Source organism: Heloderma suspectum, chromosome 4 (genome assembly GCF_057233095.1).
Source record: "Heloderma suspectum isolate Gila_16-S chromosome 4, 16-S_ref, whole genome shotgun sequence".
Lineage (NCBI taxonomy): Eukaryota > Metazoa > Chordata > Lepidosauria > Squamata > Helodermatidae > Heloderma > Heloderma suspectum.
In genome coordinates, this window is record NC_139461.1 from 271,748,555 (window position 1) to 271,758,247 (window position 9,693).

The 9,693-nt window shown below is 42.5% G+C and overlaps 1 protein-coding gene across 1 annotated transcript in view; it reads right to left on the reverse strand.

The window, feature by feature from the left end:
* AHCY (adenosylhomocysteinase) overlaps positions 1-3,574 on the reverse strand; it is a 74,543-nt gene extending 70,969 nt beyond the window's left edge. The window contains exon 1 of the mRNA XM_084853860.1: positions 3,353-3,574. The gene's annotated coding sequence lies outside the window, so the exon portion shown is untranslated. The remainder of the gene's footprint in view (positions 1-3,352) is intronic.
* Between the last annotated feature and the right edge of the window lie 6,119 nt (positions 3,575-9,693).

The window sequence follows — 9,693 nt, forward strand, 5'->3', positions numbered from 1 at the left end:
AGAGAACACACACTGAAGGATAAGTTTTTCCAAGGAAGAAACACAGACACACAAGCTCATGCGTACGTCTCTTTCTCCCTTTCTTCCTCTCCTCTGACTATGGGAACAAAAGAGTGTTCTTCATGTGGAGCAGGACCAGTCCCTGGCAAATAAATTTGTCGCAGACTGTATACAAAAAGCATACTTTATGGATGGTGTCACTTCCCTTTCTAGAGACCTCAGAAATGTCTTCCTCAGTTTCCAGTTGTTCCATGAGCAATCAGATCACTGTTGACATGCTTATAATTGCCAGATTGAGCTAATTACCTGTGTTTTTGATTCATCGTACTTATTCTTCAGGAAGTGATAATAGCCTCCATCCTGAATATTCTGTTTTTATTGTGTATCAGAAAGTCTATTATTTTTCCCTGTTGACTCATCTGATAGCAAGTAGGAGTAGCCAAAGCTGAATTTAAAATGTGATTATTAATTAGCATCCATCCACCCACTCTTTTGGGTGACAGCATATTCTCAGTGTCAGGAATGAGCCAAGCATGTTTGGGCTAAGAAAGAGAGGAAGGAACACAAGCAGCAAGTCTCATTGCAACTGTACACTCTATTAATCAGTACACAATATATTTTAATCTAGAAAGAGCTTTGTAGTCATTATCTCATTTACCCTGATAGCAACTCCAGGAGTTGGAACATTTTTTTAAAATCATCAGTGAAAATTCTAAGAAATGAACTTGCCAAAGGCACCTGCATTGACGAACTGAAAATATTAATCAGAGTCTCCTGGGTTCAAAACCAGTATTCTAGACACTTGCTCAGATTTTAGGTTCCCAGTTCTTCAAGAAATGCTTATGTTCTGTCTCACAAGACAGAGATCTTGCTATGCAAACATAAAAATTAAGCAGCTGATTGCACAAGGGCACCTATTAATTTCAGGGACAGGTGGGGGTGCAAGTACAGTCACAGCTATGAAGATTACTACTACAGATCAAGGGCAAGGTATAATTATGTTTCAAACTGCATGGAAGGGCTTCCCACTTCCACCCATTCGCAACTGGTCAATAAACTGTTTGTTACAGTCTTCATCGTGACGTATTGAGCAGTTTTTCCCATGCCACTCTTTTGAATCCCTGATGATTATTTTGCTCCAGGGCATCAACAAGTTAATTACTGAGCAAGTGGCTAAACTCCTGAACCTGGTTATCCTCACTAGACCACTTGTGATTGTTTGATTATACTCCTCGTGGAGACATGTTTACTGTTCAGTTTTTTACAAATTTTGTACCCATCTATTTTACTAACATGTATTTCATTAATACATGTATATTCAAAATGATGTAGTAATGGTCTGTTGACTGTAAATACAGATTGATTGAAGTTAGTCATGACTAGCTAAAGTTCCACTGATTGTAGTGGGACTAAAGTATCACTAATTTAGAGTGGCTTCAACCCCAAGTGTATGGGAGCTGGTTGTAGTTATGGAGCTGTGTGAGAAAAGCACTTTCCATGTATACAAACATTCTTTTTTCTCTTTTACTTTGATACAAAGTTTACATTTTTCATATAAGATGAAGATAAAGGTACAATTATTCTAGACCATAACATGGAGGGTGTTTCCACACAAATGGCTCCTAGTGCTAACAATCAAAAGGCACTGTAGTTATTCCATATTTCCCTCCTTAACAGATTGGGGGTGAGGGTTGGGGGGAGATGGAAGAAGCTCTGGGAACCTACAGGCGGGTTACAAATGGAAGGCAACACATCTTGACCTCCTGAAAAAGTCTGAGTATGAGGCAGGGTAATTGTACAATGAAAGCACACAAAGTCTAGTAAAATAGAACTTTCAGTGTTGCACCTATGTGAGATTGCTACTTATGAATAGTGCTGTAGCAATCACCATTTATTTGTTTCTTTCTTTCTTTGTTTGTTTGTTTGCTTGATTGACTGACTGATTAGCCTCCCATCTGGCCAGCTACCCGGCCACTCTAGGTGGCGTACAATACAAATAACACGAAAATACAACAAATTTACATAATCAACTGAACAAAACAACATTGCTCTAAAAAACTCTAACCCACCCCAAAAGCCCACCTCAACAGCCAGGTTTTCAAAGCCTGGCAAAAGCTCATCAAAGAGGGGGCATGGCGGAGGTCACTAGGGAGGGAATTCCACAGAGTGGGGGCTACCACAGAAAAGGCTCTCTCCCTAGTCCTCACCAACCTAGCTGTCCTGGCTGATGGGACAGACAAAAGGCCTTCCGAGGCCTATCTCATTGAGCAGCATCCCTGGTGTTGTTGGAGGCTCTCCTTAAGATAGACTGGGCCAGAACAATATAGGGTTTTAAAGGTCAATGCCAACACCTTGAACTGGGCCTGGAAAACAATTGGTAACCAGTGCAACTCCTTCAGCACTGGAATGATGTGGTCTTGCCAACAGCTGCCTTTAATCAGGCAGGCTGCTGTGTTCTGTACCAGCTGCAACTTTCGAACCGTCTTCAAGGGTAACCCCACATAGAGCACATTACAGTAGTCTAGGAAAGAGGAGACCAGGGCATGAACTACTGATGGGAGCAGATGGTTAGGGAGGTAGGGGTGCAGCCACCTTATCAGATGGAATTGGTACAGCGCTGCCTGGCTCATGGCTGACACCTGAGCCTCCATGGACAGCTGGGAGTCTAAGATGACCCCCAGTCTGCGGACCTGGCCCTGTTGGATGCATGTGCACTTGAATACAAAAATCAATTAGATTATCATGCTTAAGCCATAATGTTTTTTAAGCTGATGCTGAAAACGTGGTGGTGGGGGGAACAACAGGAATAAAACTGTTGTGCAAAAATATCACACATAAAAGTTACAAAAATAAAACCTGTGCAGAAATATTACACATATACATAGACATGAAGGAAAAATCCAGAGTCTGCTCCTGTATAATATGCTTTAATGAATCGTACTTAAGAGTGCAATCTTACTTAGCATGCATGCTTAGGCAGAAAAAAGCCCTACAGCTCTGAGCATTCCCCACCAGCATGATTTTTTTCTGTCTAAACATGCATAGGATTGCACCTTAAACTAGTCAAATCTACTACTTTCAAAAAATTTGAAGAACAGCAACTGCCGGGCCTGGTTGCTGCTTTGCAGTGTGGTGTTTGTTAGCACAGCTACCATTCATCAAGGATTTCAGGAGTGTTTTTCTGGTCTTCTTACATCAGTGCTTCTAAAGGTGGGGACTTCCTGGAAGACAGTGCTATCTTGTGAGGCCAAACTTTACTGGCATGATTACCCAGGCCACAGATCTCAACTCCCCGCTACATATTCCTACTTCATTTAACTCAGTCAGTTTGTTTTCTTCCTTGTACAGTTACCTTATATTAGAGTGGGCAACCTTTTTTCTGCCGAAGGTCACATTCCCTCTTGGGTAATCTGTCAGGGGCTGCATTATCAGCAGTGAGTGAAGCCAAAGCCAGCACAGTCAGAACCGAAAGTGGGTGGATCAGCCCTTTTCTCTCTCTCTCTCTTCCTTCCCACACAGCAGGCTACCAGGGAAGGGACAGATCACACTTGCCAGAAGTCTGAACTGATAGCATGCAAAGAGCATTTAAAATTAGGATGAGAGCTGCATGGCTCTAGGGTCATAGGTTGCCCACCCCTGTCTTATATATGATATTACAACCATAGTTCCTCTTCTCCTTACTCTATATACAAGTGTAATTTTAAAGCTTAAGCAAACAGCATACTTTTCTGTCTGAGGCTGTGTTCGGACGTCACTTTAAGCCATGGTGGCTTAATAAACTACTCACAATAGCTTATTTTTTAAATAGTCCACAATGCCCTGCCATACAACCAGGCTAATAAGCTACTGTGAGTAGCTTATTAAGCTACTGTGCATAATCTGAGTCATCGCCCTCTGTCCCGCTGCAGTCCACCCACCAGAGCAGTGACGCTGTTAGACCCATTGACCACATTGCAGCAACCTGTTCTAACCTGGATAGGGGAGGGGTGTAGGGGGAAGTACAAGGGCTTAATTCAACACTTTCATCATCACCCCAATGAGGGAGTGACAGCTCTAAAGCACTGGAAGTTTACAGGATCGGGACCAAGCTTCACACACAGCCTCCCCTAGTTGGGAGGTACCCGATGCACCATCAAAACCCTGTACAATTACCCCAGAGGAGGGAAAACCCCAGGTGCAACAAAAAGGGGGTGGCGGCTATAAAACCTTGACGGTTCACAGGATCGGGACCAAACTTCACATGAGCCTCTCCTAGTTGGGAAGCACCCGTTGCATCATCAAAACCCTGTACAATTACCCCAGAGGAGGGAAAACCCCAGGTGAACAAAAAGGGAGTGGCACAAATAAATCCTTGGGGGCTTGCAGGATTGGAACAAAAAACCCCAATTTTTAATTTGCCCCCATACCGGTTGCTGGCATAGACACCTTTATTGTCATCAAAACTGACAACAATGGAGTTGGGCATTTCACACACACCCCAAGACATTGCTGGCAGCACCATTTGTTTGCTAAAGCCCTAAACCGAAATTGTGCAAAAGCCCCCCCCCCCCTTTGTTGGCATAAAGCCTTTTTCTCTCAAAATCACTAAAGCACTATTTATTCATTTATTTCATTTTTTATATTGCTCGGTTAGCCGAAGCTCTCTTGGCAGTTCACAAAATTACAACCTCAAAAATACAACAGAAAATACAATATAAAATAGATTAAAACTACAGAATAAAATCACAATCAGAGCAAAACTTAGCAGCATCACAGATATTTAAAACACAATTGCAGATTTAAGACAGCAGAGCTAAAAAATCTGGAATGCTAAAATGCTAAAAATGCCTGGGAAAAAAGAAAAGTCTTCCTTCACCTGGTGCCGGAAAGAGTACAATGTAGGTGCCAAGTGAACTCCTCTAGGGAGTTTGTTCCACAATCAGGGTGCCTCAGCAGAAAAGGCCTTTTTCCTGGTAGCCACCTGCCTTACCTCTTTTGGCAGGGGCTCCTGGAGGAGGACCCCTGGAGATGATCTTAGGATCCAGGCAGGTACATATAGGAGGAGGTGATCTTTCAGATAACCTGGCCCCAAGATGTTTAGGGCTTTGATACCAGCACACTGAATCAGGCCCAGAAATGGACTGGCAGCCAGTGCTGCTGGAAAAGTCCTGGCATAATATGATCTCGTTGGCCAGTCCCTGCTAACAATCTCACTACCCTGTTCTGGACCAACTGAAGTTTATGGACCATTTTCAAAGGCAGCCCCATGTATAATGCACTGCAGTAATCCAGACAAGAGGTTATCAGAGCATGGATAACTGTAGCTAGGCTATCTCTGTCGAGATAAAGGTGTAGTTGGTATATCAGCCTAAGGTGATAAAAAGTGCTCCATGCCACTGAGTTCATCTGTGCCTCAAATGACAGTTCTGGATCCAAGAGCACCCCTAAACTATTAACGTGATCCTTTAGGGGGAGTGCAACCCCCTCCAGAACAGATTGAATATCACCTAGCCAGGCAGATGAACCACCCACTAACAGTACCTCTATCTTGTCCGGATTGAGTTTCAGTTTATTGGCCCTCATCCAGTCCATTACCATGCCCAGGTACTGATTCAGAGTCACCACTGCCTCACCTGTATTTGATGAAAAAGAGAGGTAGACCTGAGTGTCATCTGCATATTGATGACACCTCAGCCCATACCTCAGAATGACCTCCCACCGTGGTTTCATGTAGATGTTAATCAGCATGGGGGATAAAACAGAGCCCTGTGGAACCCCATGGCACAGTTCCCAAGGCACAGAGCAATAATCCCCCAAAACCACTTTCTGGAATTGGCCATTCAAGTAGGAGTGGAACCACTGTAATGCAGTTCCTCCAGCTCCCAACCCAGACAACCTATCCAGAAGGATACCATGGTCAATGGTATCAAAAGCGACTGAGAGGTCCAAGACAATCAACAGGTTCCCACTCCTCCTGTCCCTCTCCTGGCAAAGATCATCCCACGGGGTGACCAATGCAGTTTCTGTTCAAAAACCAGGCCAGAAGCCTGACTGAAATGGTTCTAGATAATCCATTTCCTTCAAGGGTGCCTGGAGTTGTCCTGCAACCACCTGCTCAAGTACCTTTCCCCTGGAAGAGGATGTTAGCCACCAGTCTATAATTGTTAGCGTCCTCCAGGTCCAGGTTAGGCTTTTTCAGGAGTGGCTATAGCACTTTAGCGATACAGTGGAGTTGCGCATTTCACCCCTCCCAGATATTGCTGGCAGAGCCACTTCTGTTCACTATAGCGCTTTAGCGAAATTGTGCAAAAATGAAATTGCGCAAAAGCAAAACGGCACATTCCCCACCACCCCTAGCCATTTTGGTTCTTCTTGGAAAAGTGAGCAGGGGGTGAGAGCTAGAACTCCCTGACGGTTTGCTGGAATGCAGCAAAATTGCACAGGTGAGGTGCCCTCATGGGGAGCCTTCAGATGCTGTAGTGGATAATTGTGCAGTTTTGCTTATTCATGGAAAAGTGACCAGAGAAGGAAAAAGAGGTGGGAGCTGTAACTCCCTGAGTTTGCTGGAATGGGGCAAAACTGACAGGTGGGGTGCCTTCATGGAAAGCCTCCAGATGCTGTAGTGGATTATTGCAGAACTGCGCTTCTTCGTGGAAAAGGGAGCAGTTCTTTCCCTATTCCCCAAGCTGTGCAGTTTCAAAGTAGCGATCAGGGAAGCCTGTCATTGTGTAACTGTGCTGTAATGGGGTAGCACAATAGCACAAGGCTGTCATTGTATTCTGGGAAAGCTGTCATTTTGCAACTGCAGTACTATATCAGGGAAAGCCATGCTTGTTTGGCTGCAGTTGTCCCTGGGCTGGTTCTCAGATCTCGGAAAAAGGGCTCTGTAGGTTGGAGCAGAGCAGCCACAGAGGTTTTGGCTGCTCTGCCAGGCGACTCTGTAGGCAATTGGAATAAGCCACGCTGAGCGCCAGATGACATGATAACCCACGGTGGGTAAGTAACCCTTTCTGCAGACCATGGGTTATTAGAATGGTTTATTTTGGCCAAATAAGCTATCGTGGATTTTAAAATCCCCGACAAACGACACAATAACCAACAATGAGTTAAATAAGTCATGGTGGTTTATTTAACCCATCGTGGGTAATCATGATGTCCGAACCTAGTCTCAGTCTTTTTCCATAAAGTATCCATTCCATTGTATGAGGACAACAAGGTCCTGCTCTCATCCTTGCAAATTCAAATGGAATACCTATTGAAAAACAATGGGGCAATTTGTTAGAACATATCTGATGTACATTTTATCCAAAGGTGAAGTTAGTTAAGTTTGGGTGTTATATGCTCACAGACACAGTAGTTGTATTTGGGTGACATCATCACAGGAACAAATGATTACGGAGTAGACAAGTAACTCAGCAAATGAGGAATTTTAACCAGGGTGGATAAAAACAAATGACTAAAACACCCACATTTAAAAAAAAAGAAATTGTCAATAAAATTCTAAATTTCTCTCTTAAAAAAATAACAGTTTCAGTTAAATCTAAACTCAAACATGCTGAACCTGAACTTACAGTCTTGTAACAATGAAGTAATGCCTCTGCCGTACTCACATTCATTAACATACCTACCAAACTGAGCATTCATTTGCTCTGTTCTGCCAAACTACCAGCTTTTGCTTTTTGAAAGTTTTGTATGGTTTGCATGCAGGAGGTCCCAGGTTCAATTCCCTGAATCTCCAGGTGGGGCTAGAAAAGAATCCTGCCTGAAACCCTGGAGAGCCGCTGCCAGTCACTGTTGGCAATACTGGGCTATATGAACCAGAGGTCTGACTCACAAGCAGCTGCCCTATACAGACCACTGGTCCATCTAGCCCAATATTGTCAATGCCTAGTAGCAGAGGCTCTCTAGGGTTTTAGGAAGGAGTTTTTCCAGCCCTACCTAGTGATGTAAAATTTCCAGAAATGTTGAGGCCATAGGAAAAAAAAATTTTTTTTCCCAGAAAAATGGGAAATTTTGGAAAAATTGAAAAATAAGCAATACTTTTTTAGCGCTCTTTACAGATCTAACATCACTTTGTTGCTTTAAGACAGCCTTCCCCAACCTGGTGCCCTCCAGATATTTTGGACTTCAGCTCCTATCAGTCTCAGACAGCATGGCCAATGGTCAGGAATGCTGGGCACTGTAGTCCAAAACATCCAGAGGACACTAGGCTGGGGAGGGTTACTTTAGGAAGATAAAGCAGCCTTTCTGTTCCTAAAGTTATTTTTTATATGGCTTAGTTTGCTCATAAAATTATCATTGTATTTTAAAACTTTTAAAGTAAACTCAGTAAATTTGTAATTATTGTCTGAATAGATTAAAACTACATTAAATGACTGCCACAGCATCGGAAACACAGGACTCTATAGAACAAACCCAAGCTGTCAAAACTGCTCATTTACTGTCAAGAATGCACAATGGTGACACTACTCACATGTTCGGAAACTGAACATAAATGTCTATCAGTGAAATATACTTCAGATCAATAATGTTAATAAGGAACGAAAAAACTAACTGCGAATCTTTCAGAGAGGATTAAAAAAATACTTTCCCTCATGGCTTCATTACTTTCAGACACTTTACATCTCTATTATTATTATTATTATTATTATTTCTTCTATACGAAAAGGTTTTACACTTAAAAGCAGCCTAAAAATCATTTTCGATAAATAAATCCTAACTAAAGTTGGTTTTTAAAATTCTTTTCCATTATATGTTTCAGATGCCCTTGATAAAGAGAAGAATCTCAGATTACATCAGGAACTATGAACATGGTTGAAGCCGTCTTTTGTTTTGTTTTGTCTTTTACAGCTGTTTTTTTTAATCCTCCATTTTTGTTTGTATTCTGTTAAGTATCCCTGACAGATAGCAGTCCAGCCCCTACTTAAGTAGCTCTAGTATTTATTTTATTTATTTAAAAAATTCTAGGCCACCTTTCAGGGCAAAAGCCCTCCCAAGGTGCCTTACAGCAATAAAATACATAAAAACAATTAAAATAGTAAAAGTGATAAAAACATAAAAACAATAGAAGCCAACATTAAAAGCCAACAATAAAACCAGCAACAGCAACGGCAGTAACATCAACAATAGCGGCCATATCAAGAGAAGGCTATGGTAAAATAATATGTTTTCAGTCTTCATAAAAGCCTGCAATGAGAGCATGGAGGACCTCCAATGGCAACTTTTTCCAAAGGTATGGGGGCCACTGCAGAGATGTGTGATCAGGGGCATTGCTGGGTTCTTAAAAGATCCGGGACACAGCTCATAACACAAATTTGTGTGTGTGTATCTATATATATAGAGAGAGAGGGAGGGAGAGAGAGAGAGAGAGACGAAGCGTACCTCTAGTATAAATATGTGTGTGTGTGTGCGCGCGTGTGTGTGCACACGTGTCGTGTGTATAGATTACACACATTCATATATGAGAAGTGTGCATTGACCCCCCACCCCATTTCAACTCAAACTCTGATTCAGTGTTCTGGAAAACATCCCGCTTCTGCTCGGGCCAATTTGTAGTCCGTCCACTTCAATTCAGCACCAAACCTGAGTCAAGGTTTGGAAAAATGAGTCTTTATGCTTCCTGTTGACTACCATGGAAAATTAGAAAAAAACCTAACTTTTTTCTCTTGGTTAGAACTGGATGATAATTTCAGGCACAGTAGCTCCCTAGAAGGG